At 38.9% G+C, this 12,072-nt stretch overlaps 1 protein-coding gene across 1 annotated transcript in view; it reads right to left on the bottom strand.

Annotated features, from left to right (window-relative positions):
- Positions 1 to 8,467, bottom strand: part of ADIPOR2 (adiponectin receptor 2) — a 106,426-nt gene extending 97,959 nt beyond the window's left edge. Inside the window, exon 1 of the mRNA XM_054577193.1 lies at positions 8,411 to 8,467. The gene's annotated coding sequence lies outside the window, so the exon portion shown is untranslated. The remainder of the gene's footprint in view (positions 1 to 8,410) is intronic.
- Positions 8,468 to 12,072: the final 3,605 nt, after the last annotated feature.

Below are 12,072 nucleotides of genomic sequence, written 5' to 3'. Positions count from 1 at the left end.
CCAAACTGATGACAATTGCTGGGAAGCAATGTTTCAATGGACTGAGAAATGCTCTGGAGAATAGCAGTTTCGCACCTTATTTTATGCATTAGAATACAATAAGGAGCCATAAGGGGGTTATATGAAATCCATTGGTGATAGCTTAGGGAGGCAAGAGAAAGCAAAATGGAGAAACCTCTAGGATTGAATAAAAGGTAAGATGATAGACGCGTACTTCTTTTATGCAGGTGGGTAAAGGATAGTTAACAGTCAACAATTAACAAGATAACCCTAACAATGAGGGGATCTGTGGTCTCAGCTCCCGCCCAAGGGGTTTATGAAAAAGGGAAGTTACCTTGGCATTCCAAAGGCATGTTATCATGGATACAAAAAGACAATAGGCAGGTTCAATTAAGATAAAGATTGACCTTTGTTAGGGAAAAATACCAGCAGAGGCACAACTACCTGCTGTGAACTGCTTTTAGTTAACAAGTTTTAATTTTAGACCATCCATCATGGTTACTTTAGGTCTCTGAGTTTGTAAGGCTGCCTCGCAGGCCTCCTCTTGTTACAGAACCCCGCCAGTGCTGTTCTGGAACAGCTGTGCATTTCTAATGCCCTCCGCCAAGAAGCGTGACTCCCAATGCGAGAGTTTGGTGAAAAAGGAAAGGAGTTGTTTATTTAAAGATTATACAGATTTAGAATAATGGCAGATTTCTGCCATTTAGTCCCACTCCCTTTAAAACACCCCAAAACCCATAGCCCTGCCCCTCTCTGCCAAACCAGGATGATTTCAGAATATACCACATAGGTACCCTCTTTCAGAAAAGCAGAAATCTGCAGCTCAGCATTCCTGGTCGCAGTTCAGTTCAGCTCCAGGCATCTCCCACGAATCTGCGCTTAATTAGGCAGGTCACCGCACAGCTCCATCAGTTCTGCTGCTGTCTTCTCCAGGCAGGTTTCCCAGCAGGTCTCCTCTTTCTTTCTCCACCCTGTAATCCAAACCACGCGGCTTCTCCTATTCCAATCCGCGTGGCATCTCCTTACACAACAGACCGCATGGTGGACCATGGCCCCTTCTCTATTCCCTTTCAAACCACATGACTGTTTCCTCCTTCTCTTTCAGCCTGCCCTTATTTTAAGTGCTTCATCTGAAATTTCCTATGTGACTTCATATCCAGCCCCTCTTATGATGTGCTACCTTTGTCAGTTCCCCCATATCTTTTCCCTTCTTTTGGCTGCCATCTTTAGTTAGGGCAGGAATTCTCAGTGACACAGGGGCATCCAGCTCCTGCTTCTTGCTGCATAAGTAAACACCACCCCCACACGTGCCCCTGCGCCTACCCATCTGCTCCCCCGCACCAACTTGCCACTATGTCACAAGTCTCTGAATGCTGCCAAAGTCACATAGACCTTTAACCTGGGGTGGCAGCACAACATTTAACTTGCCATTGTTATGCGAAGAATCTTAAAAGCCATATAGTCCTCCTTCCCCCAACTCAGACTTTATTGCTATTTTCAGGGACCACTGCTCTGCACCCCATTACACCCTGAGCTTTTCAGGTTAATATGTGGCCCCTTTTCTTCCACAGTTTGTGTACCCATTTACCCATTGGTAAATGTTTGAGTAATTTTCAGGTCTTGACTTTTATAAATAAAGCTGCTACAGCATTCATGTACAAGTCTTTGAGAGGACATATGTCTTAATTTCTTTAGGGTATGTACCTAGGAGAGAAATGCCTGAGTGTGGATGAAAACGGGGCCACAGAGTAAACCTGACAAGCTCAGAGGAGACCTGTGTTGTGGCCTTGCAAGTTCAGAGACCGAAAGTAACCACACAGAAACTAAAACTTAACTAAACTTGTGTCATAATGGGTAGTCATGTCCTAGGCCAGTACCTTCCTTGGAAAAGGTCAGTAATTACCTTAAATGAGCCTGTCTATTGTCTTTTTTCATCTAAGATACTGTATCTTTGGAATGTCTCAGAAATCCTTTTTTCCAGACCCCTCAGAGCACAATCTCCCCCCCAGAGAGCAAGACTACTGAACCCCTCATTGCTAACTTGTTCCCCTCCAACATGTCTCTTGTATGTGTTATAAATGTTCATTGTTATTTATGTAAAATGTAATCAGAAGTAAAATGTAATACTTCTTTTAACCAATGTAAAAGAAGTATTTGACTCTTCATTTTACTCTTTATCCTCCTTTGATTGTAAGTATAAAATAAGATGGAAAACTGCTATTCTCTGGAGCATTTTCTAAATCCATTGAGATTTTGCTTCCTGGCATTACAGTCAGTTTGACTCAAATAAACTCACAAAACTTCCTACAGATTTGGATGTTTCTTGCATTGACATGGGTCATATGATAAGTTTATGTTTAACGTTTTAAGAAACCAACAAATTGCTTCCCAACATTACTGAATCATTTTACACTCTCACCAGCAATGTTTGATATTTCCAATTGCTCCACGTACTCACCGACACTTGGTTTGGTTAGGTTTTTTATTCTAGCTGTTCCAGTGCATATGTTAGTATTATCTCACTATAGTTAATTTGCATGTCCCTCATGACAAATGATGTTGAAACTTTTCATATGCTTGTTGGCCTTTTTTTTTTTCTTTTATTGATTGTAGAGAGAAGGAAAAGAAGGGAGAAAGAGAGGAAGAGAACCATCGATGTGAGAGAGAAACATCAACCCATTGCCTCTTGCACACATCCCGACTGGGGACCCAACCCAAAACCCAGCCATGTGCCCTGACCGGGAATCAAATTGTCAACCTTTTGCTTCGGGGGATGATGCCCAACCGACTGAGCCACGCCACACAGGCTCTGCCCAAACACTTTTAAAAGACAGACTTGCTTTTTCTTCTTCCCAGGCAAATGAAGAAAATAGCTTTTCAAGCTTTCGTGTGCAAAAATAACCTCTGGAAATCTTGTTAAGAATGTTGATTCCCACTCTGGCTGCTGTGGCTCAGTGGACTGAGCACCGGCCTGCCCACTGAAAGGTCACCAAGTCTACTCCCAATCAGAGCACATGCCTGGGTTGCAGGCCAATTTCCCCGTTATGGGCATGTGAGAGGCAACCAATCAATGTGTCTCTCTCACATTGATGTTTCTCTCCTTCCCTTCCTCTCTCTCTAAAGATAAATAAATAAAATCTTTAAAAAGAAGAAGAACATCAATTCACAAACATTATCCCCAGAGATTCCAATTCATTAATTTTCTGGTAGGACCCAGAAATCAGACTTTTACTAGTGGAATTTCAGAGATTCTGATGCCGTGGGCATCACGCAGGCTCTGCTTCATGGAGGTACAGCCTGTGCAGCTGCACAAGGCTCTGTACTCAAAAGGACCCTACAGTAGGTTTAGTTTTCTCTTGCCTTTGCCTTGAAATTTTGTTTTCCAATTATAAGAGAAAGTTTTATTTATAAAGTTACAGAGGTAGTAGAAGTGAGCCAGCTGGGCTGTGTAGGCTCAGGAAACAAGTTATAGAATAAAAGGGCCCTTGGAGCTCAGTAGAGGGAAAGGCAACGGTAACACCCCCGGGAGAGAGAAGAGAAGGAAAAGAGAGGCATGAGCACACTCCCAAAGGGACAACATACCTTGAAATTTTTAATAACTTTGAAAAGAAGCCCCCCATTTTCATTTTACACTGGGTCTTGCCAGTTATGTGGCTGGTCCTGTTCCCATGGACCACATTTTTAAAAACACTGCAATAGATTGTTAGGCCTTAGGCTTCAATCTTCCACTCCTGGAAAGAGTCAACAAATTATCTATAGGTCTGTCATATTTTAAGTCTGCTAGGCATCCATCATGTAAATCAAATTACTTTACACAATTTCTACTTGGCACCCTTGTGTTAGGAGTTCCCCGAGTGGATCTGCTTCCGGAGGCAGAGCCCAGGGAGAGAAGTAGCAATTGTTGTAGAAAATAGATTCCTGGGGATGGTTGTGGGAATTGTCAATTTTTGTACAAGGAAGAAATAAGGAAAAACAGGGGAAAAAAGAAAAAAGTAGAGGCCTCAGAAATAATACATGAGGGAAAGTAATCACTCTCAGGCATTTGAGAAGCCAAAATTCACCCAATAGAGGTAAACAGATAAACCTGAAATTCAATTATTTAAAGAAAACTTCAAAGCTAGGAATAATTAAAGACCTTTGGAACAAATTCTAATATAGTCTAATCTGACTAACCCTTTTAAGCAGTGGAGTTCTGTGGGTAGAGATGAGGATTTAAAGAAAGTGTTTATCAGATTGTCACAGTATTTTGCAGGAGGACTGGAAGAGGGAAGTTTTTAAAAAAAATTTATATATATATATATTTTATTGATTATGCTATTACAGTTGTCCTATTTTTTTTTCTACTCTTTCTTCCCCTCTACCCTGCACCTCCCTCCCAATAGCATCTCCCCCCCCACCCCTTAGTTCATGTCCATGGGTTGTACATACAAGGTCTTTGGCTTTTCCATTGCTTATATTATTCTTAACCTCCCCCTGCCTATTTTGTACCGACTATTTATGCTTCCTATTCCCTGTACCTTTTCCCTCATTTTCCCCTTCCTCCTCCCTTCTGATCTCCATTCCTGTGATTCTGTTCCTGTTCTAGTTGTTTCCTTAGTTTGTTTTTGTGTTTGTTTGTTAGGTTCAGTTGTTGATAGTTGTGAGTTTGTTGTCATTTTATTGTTCATAGTTTTTGATCTTCTTTTTCTTAGATAAGTCCCTTTAACATTTCATATAATAAGGGCTTGGTGATGATGGACTCCTTTAACTTGACCTTTTCTGGGAAGCACTTTACCTGCCCTTCCATTCTAAATGATAGCTTTGCTGGATAGAGGAATCTTGGATGTAGGTCCTTGCCTTTCATGACTTGAATACTTCTTTCCAGCCCCTTTTGCCTGCAAGGTTTCTTTTGAGAAATCATGTGATAGTCTTATCTCTTTTGTAGGTAACTGTCTCCTTTTCTCTTGCAGCTTTTAAGATTCCTTATCTTTACTCTTGGGTAATGGAATTATGATGTACTTTGGTATGTGCTTCCTTGGGTCCAACTTCTTTGGGACTCTCTGAGCTTCCTGGATCTCCTGGAAGTCTATTTCCTTGGCCAGATTGGAGTTCTCCTTCACTATTTTTTCAAATGAGTTTTCAATGTCTTGCTCTTCCTCTTCTCCTTCTGGCACCCTATGATTCAGATGTTGAATCATTTAAAAGTGTCCCAGAGATTCCCAAGCCTCTCTTCATTTTTTTTTTTTTTTTTTTTTTTGAATTCTTGTTTCTTCATTCTGTTCTGGTTGAATGTTTATCTCTTCCTTCTGCTCCAAATCATTGATTTGAGTCCCAGTTTCCTTTCCTTTACTGTTGGTTCCCTGTACATTTTCCTTTACTTCGTTTTGCATAGCCTTCACTTTTTCCTCCATTTTGTGACCATACTCAACCAATTCAGTGAGTGTCCTGATTACCAGTGTTTTGAACTGTGCATCTGATAGATTGGCTAACTCTTGATGAAGAGTTAACTCTTAGTTCTATTTTTGGAGCTTTGATCTGTTCTTTCATTTGGGCCATATTTCTATGTCTCAGCGCCTGCTGCTTTGGAAGGAGCAGAGACTAGGTATTCGCCGAGGCAGGGTAACTCAGGTCCTGTGTTATAGTGCTATAGGTGGGGGAGGGCTCTGAGAGAGAACAATGCCACTTGCTCAGCTCTCTGTGGGCTCTCAGTCACTTCCCCCTGCTACGTACAAGCAAATTGGGCACTTCTGGTGCTGATTCCCAGGTGAGTGGGTTTGTGTACATTCTAGGACCCTGTGGGTCTCTCCAACAAACTCTTCTGTGAGGCTGGGAGTTTCTCCTGCTGCTTTATCCCCCACAGATTTTTACAGCCAGTGGTCTTGAGGCTTTCTTTGCCTGCACTGGAACCCTGTATTGTGTGGTCTGTCTTGCTCCCCAGCTCTTTCTCTGGTTTATCTGCATGCAAATATGGGACCACTTGGTCTACCAGCTGCCGCCTCACCTGTCTGGTCCTCCAGCTGCCTCCTTGTCTCAAATCTCTGCCTCTCCTACCGGTCCAGATGAATGTTTCTTCTTTAACTCCTTGGTTGTTGGACTTCCATGCAATTTGATTTTCTGGCAGTTCTGGTTATTTTTTGTTTTTAAATTTGTTGTTGTCCTTCTGGTTTTGTGAGGCAGCAAAATGTATCTACCTATGCCTCCATCTTGGCCAGACGTGGAAGAGGGAAACCTTAAGACAGCTAATCAAAAGTTTACATTTTCCACCCCAGCCAGTTGGTTTGAGCATTGCCCCTGTGCACCAAAATATTGTGGGTTAGATCCCAAGTCAGAGCACATACCTTCATTGCAGGTTTGAACCTGGTCAGGGTGCATACAGGAGGCAACCAATTAATGTACCTCTCTCTCCCTCTTTCTTATCTCTTTAAAATTAATAAATATATCCTCAGGTGAGGATTTAAAAAAGGTTCACATTTTCCCATTCATTGTTTATCACTGGTAAAGCATCATCAATGCGCATTTTATGGGAAAAATAACAGAACCATGGCAATGAGTCAGTTCTATCCAGGCTAAAAAATGGAATCAGTATACATTTTAGTGAAATCATAAAAGCAAATTGTTTTTGCCACTATAGTTCAATCTGAATACACTCATCTCAACAGTCAAGTCAGATTCCCCAGGCTTAAGAGCGTGGCTGGCCTTAAATAGAACAAGAAGGGAAAGGGTGTATTAGCTCTACCTGGAATGGTCAGCTAGTTATTCAAATTTCTTGTGGCTGTTCATTTTCATTCACTCTTTAGTGTTAGTGGCTTTAGTAAGGTTTAAGCCATCATGATTTTCACAATCATATTTACATCCTGAAGGCCTTTTTAAATTTATATGTATTGATTTTAAGGAGAGAAGGGGAGAGAGAGAGAGATGCATTGATTCCTTGTCTGACTTATTTATGCATTCATTTGTTGCTTCTTATATATGACCCAACCAGAGGTCCAAACTGCAACCTTGGCATACCAGAACAATTCTCTATCTAACCAAGCTACCCAGCCAGGGCAGTTTTCACCATTATTATCATCAATGCCACATCAATGTAATATTTATAATAACAATGACTAATAAAGAGAGAATACTATGTGCTGAGCACTTTCATATATATATATCAGAAATATACATACACACATGTAATAGTACTATGCATGGGGTTGTGGTGAGGATTACATACATATATATATGACAGTACTATTGTTATCTCCATTTTACAGATGGGGAAACTGAGGCACAGAGAGGTTAAGTGACTTGTTTAAGGTCACACAGCTATTAAATAGCAGAGCCAGGACTCAAAGGGACTATAATTACTACCTAAGCACTTAACCACTAGACTATGTAGCAAAGCAAACAGAGCTGCTATTAACATTTGGGGGGGTGGGGGTTATAGAAAAAATATATATATACACCACATATTTCCTAGTTGCCAGAAGACTGCCCCTGCTCCTTCAGGACCATACATTTACCTTTATGACTCAGTCTCAGGTATACGATGCCTATTCCAGGCACTAATTGCTTAAAATTGTAAAATAGCTGTCACTATTAAAGACAAAATATTTTTTGAAATCTAATGGCTCTATGAAGTATAGACCCCAGAGCAATAATAAAACTGCAAGCCTTACACTTGCACCATGTAATCAAATACAAGAACTGGATACATTTTTTTTTTTCTTTAGAGAGGGGAAGGAAGGGAAAGGGAGAAAAATTGATGTGTGGGAGATTGGTTGCCTCTGTTGTTCTCGCACGCCCCCAACTGGGGACCTGGCCCACAAACCAGGCTTGTGCCCTGACTGGGATCGAACCAGCAACCTTTTTGTTCTCAGGCCATCACTCAGTCTACTGAGCCACACCAGCCAGGGCAAGAATTGGCTACTTTTAAATAACAAACATTAAAGCTCTTCATCAACTACCAAATTATTTCAAGGTGGAAGAGTAAATCACAGTAGTTTTCAGCATATAGCACAGTGCTTGGCCTGTACTGAGTGCTCAATAAATGTCAATAGAGAGAAGAAAAGGGAGAAAAGGAAGGCACAAGTGTCTAAAGGTGATTTCAAAATATTATTCAACTTCTTTTTATCAGCATTTACTCATTTATTCATTCATTTAACAAGATCTATTGTTATGTAATAAGAACTATGTTGGACATCAAGACTATGGATTTAAAAGTTACTATGCAACAAACACACCAAAAAAAGGTAAAATATGTAAAAAGCCAGTTGTCACATAATAAGCAAAACTAGCAACTAGAGAAGCACATAAAGGAATATATAAAGGTTGAAAGCAAAATCTATACAGATGTTGTAAATCTGGAGAGGGAACTGAATTATTTGCCTTTACTTCCCAGGTTCTTTCTTCCCTAATATCAGTCTCCCCACATCCACAACTGACTCACCCATTCTCAGAATCAAGTTATTCAAGTTCTTCCACATAAACTTTGCTTCGTAGACTTACTGCTTTTCTTCAGTTCACTCATTAGTTAAATACTAAATGTGGCATCTCTATATAGGTGGTGTTTCTTTAAATTTAGCCAGCTAAGAAACAAATTATAACACAATCCATAGCAATTTGGGAACCATGAAAATAACCTTAGAACATACCAGAGCAATGTGTAAACAAGTACAAACCAAGACAATTTATATCGCCAAAATGTCAACCGGATATCTGGTGCATTAGTGACTGAACAGGTGACTGAATTGGCCTGCTAAGGAATTTGGAAATGGAAAGTCCAGAGGAATGATTACAGAGGATCTTGTTAGCAAAAGAGGCAAACAGTAGACTACTTAAAACTCTGCTGATGCTAAAAACAGTTATTTATATTCAGAGGATTTCTCTGTTTTACTATTTTATTCTTCCTTCCCTGTTTTAAAACCGTTTTTCAAACTACACTGATATATGCTTTTCAAGCCTGGGTTCAGTCACAGGAGACCTCCAGTTGGTTCAGCAGGCTAATTAGCAGACATTTTATAAATAGCATGTCTAAGAGTCTATAATGCTACTCCATTGGGAAGCCACTTAGCTCTAGAGAATGCAGTCACATGTTTATACTGGCACCTTCTCCTGGCCTCAATTTGGTTAATAACTACAATTATGCTTTTGTCACATCAACAGCTCTGAGCCTTTGTCAGATGTTACCTCTATTATGTGCCCTTGAAGCTTCTTTTGGGACGACTGCAATAAATTCCCGATTAGTCTCTCTGCCATCAATCTCACCACCTTCCAAACTACTCTATATACTGCAGCCAAGACTAACCTTCATAATGAATCAAGTTTGAAAACTTTCAAAGGTCCAAATTCCCATAAGCTGAAAGCCAAGACCCTCCACCGTCTGTCCCTAATTTACTATTTCAGAAATTCGCTCTCGTTCCTCCTTGTACCATATACTGTGATCCAGCCAAACCAAAAATTTACCATTCCCAGAATATGTTCTTCACTTTCTGCCTCTCTGTCTTTCATTCCCTTGAAAAATCTCTGCTTCTTACAAGCCTGTTAAGAAGTCCTTCCTAATACTGCATACTCAATTATATTTGGTAATCCACTGTTTTCCAAAGTGGTCATGCACATTTACACTCCCATCTTGGAGTAGGTGAGAATTCTTACTACTGTCTTTTGTATTTTCTTCTTATTGCATTTCATTTCTTTATTTCAGTTTTACCCATTCTATTAAAAGTTAATAAATTTCATGGTATGTGTATTTTACCTCAATTAATTTTTAAAAATTAAAACACACCCAGAGTTAATTTATAGACTTCAAGTTTGGCAAGACCAGATTACCTGAAAATTCTCCTGGACAAACACTTAGAACTGCTGAATAAATTCAACATGCTTTCTTTTAAATGCAAAGCTGAATACTCAAGAAAGAAAGTTAAATTTCCAGGTGCCAGAAAGACAAAAAGAATGAAAACCACTGTAGTAAATGTGAGTTAAAACTTCATTTGCTTTGGAGATTGAGGCTATAAAATAAGCATTTTAAAATTATAAAATATCTAAAAGAATAACTATAGAAAAGAACAAGTCTCAATAATATAAGAAAAAGTAGAAATGCAAAATAATCAAACTTTTAAAAATTATAAATGAAACTAATTAATAATTCAACAGCAGATTAGATATAGTTGAAAAACAACCCAATGGACTAGATGGATTTACCCAGAAGGGAGCAGGAAATGAGAGAGAAAAATAGAGATTTAGAGACAAAGACGATAATATGTTTACTATAACTCTAATAATAATAATAGCAGGAGAAAGGGGAGAGAATGGAGGACTGTCAGTACTCAAAGAGATAATCACTGATAATTTCTCAGAATTGATGAACAATATGAATCCTCAGATTCAGGCATCTCAATGAGTGCCAAGTACAATAAACTCACACCTAGACACATCACTGTGAAATTACAGGTAACACAGACAAAGATCTTAAAATCTATCAGAGACAAAAGACAAAGGATTACAGTCAGATGAAACAATAAAGGCCCAAAGATGATATAATATATTTGCAATGTGGTGAGAGAAAATCAAAAAACATTTTCAATCTAGAACTCTATGTTTAGATAAATTCTCATTCAAGAGTGCAGGCAAAATAAAGACATTTTTATTTTTTTAAGGTTTTAGTTATTTAGTTTTAGAGAAGGGGGGAGGGAGAAAGAGAAGGAGAGAAACATCAATGTGTGAAAGAAACATTGACTGGTTGCTTCTTGCATGTCCCCAACTGGGGACTGGGCCCGCAACATAGGCTTGTGCCCTGACTGGGAATTGAACTAATGACCTTCTAGTTCACAGGCTTGTGAACTAGATGTGAACTAGATGCTCAATCCACTGAGCCACACCAGCAAGGGCATAAACACATTTTTAAAAAGACAAAGGTGGTAATGGAAGGAGACTTGATTTGGGGTGTGAACACACAACACAATATACAGATGATATATTATAGAATGGTACACCTGAAATCTATATAATTTTATTAATCAATGTCACCCCAATAAATTCAGTAAAAAAGAAAAATAAAATTTAAAAAAGACAAAGAATAGCTTAACATTGACATATTTTCTCTGGGAAAAAAAACACAAGTATATAATTCAGGAAGATGGAAAATGAACCCAAAAAGAAGGAATAAAATGCAAAACGCAGTAGTAAGAATTCTCACCTTCTTCAGATAGGTGTGACAATTTGGTTAGCTACTTTGGAGAACAGTTTGGATTACCAATTATAGTTGAGTATGCAAATATCCTATAACACAGAAGTCTTTTCTGCTTAATATAGAAACTACTGCTTATGTGTACTAGGAGACATACAGGAATGTCTAATAGCGTCATGATTCATTATAAAACCATGATTCATTATGGAACTATCCAAATAGATAAATAAGGTGCTATGTATTTGCATAACAGAAAAAGCAGTGAAAATGAATGAATAAACAACAACTACATGTAATTATTAGCATGATGAAGCTCAAAACATAATGTGTTTTGAAATAAACAAGTCATAGAAGAACACATACAATATGATTACACTTATACAAAAGTTAAAAAATAGCCCTGACTGGCATGGCTCAGTTGGTTGAGTGTTGTCCCACAAATTGAAAGGTCGCTGGTTTGATTCCTGGTCAGGACACATGCCTGGGTTACAGGCCAGGTTCCCAGTTGGGGGCATGCCAGAGGCAACCAATTCATGTTTCTCTAAGACATCAATGTTTCTCTTGCTCTCTTTCTCCTTTTCTTCTCCTCTCTATAAATAAATAAAATCTTTTTTAATTAAAAAATAGGCAAAACTAACCTATGTACTGTTTACAGATACATACACAGTTGTTTTTTTTTATAAGCAAAGAAATGATGAAGAAGTTTGATTGGGGAATAGCACACTGTTCCATTAAAAGTTTTGGGGTTGGGTACACATGGCTATTTTTAAACTGTACCTTTTTATTCATTTATTCACTAGATATTGAGGGCCTACTCTGGGTCAGGCCTTGTGCTGGTGCTGGAGATACAATAGTGACCAAGTTAGAAAACTTGCCAGTCCTCATGGAGAAGTTTAGTATGAATTAGAATTATGAATTCCAATTAC

Source organism: Pteronotus mesoamericanus, unplaced genomic scaffold (assembly GCF_021234165.1).
Source record: "Pteronotus mesoamericanus isolate MK-2021 breed Mesoamerican mustached bat unplaced genomic scaffold, CSHL_Meso_final contig_41, whole genome shotgun sequence".
NCBI lineage: Eukaryota > Metazoa > Chordata > Mammalia > Chiroptera > Mormoopidae > Pteronotus > Pteronotus mesoamericanus.
The sequence above is the reverse complement of the archived record's forward strand: the minus strand, read 5'-3'. Positions and strand labels throughout refer to the sequence as shown.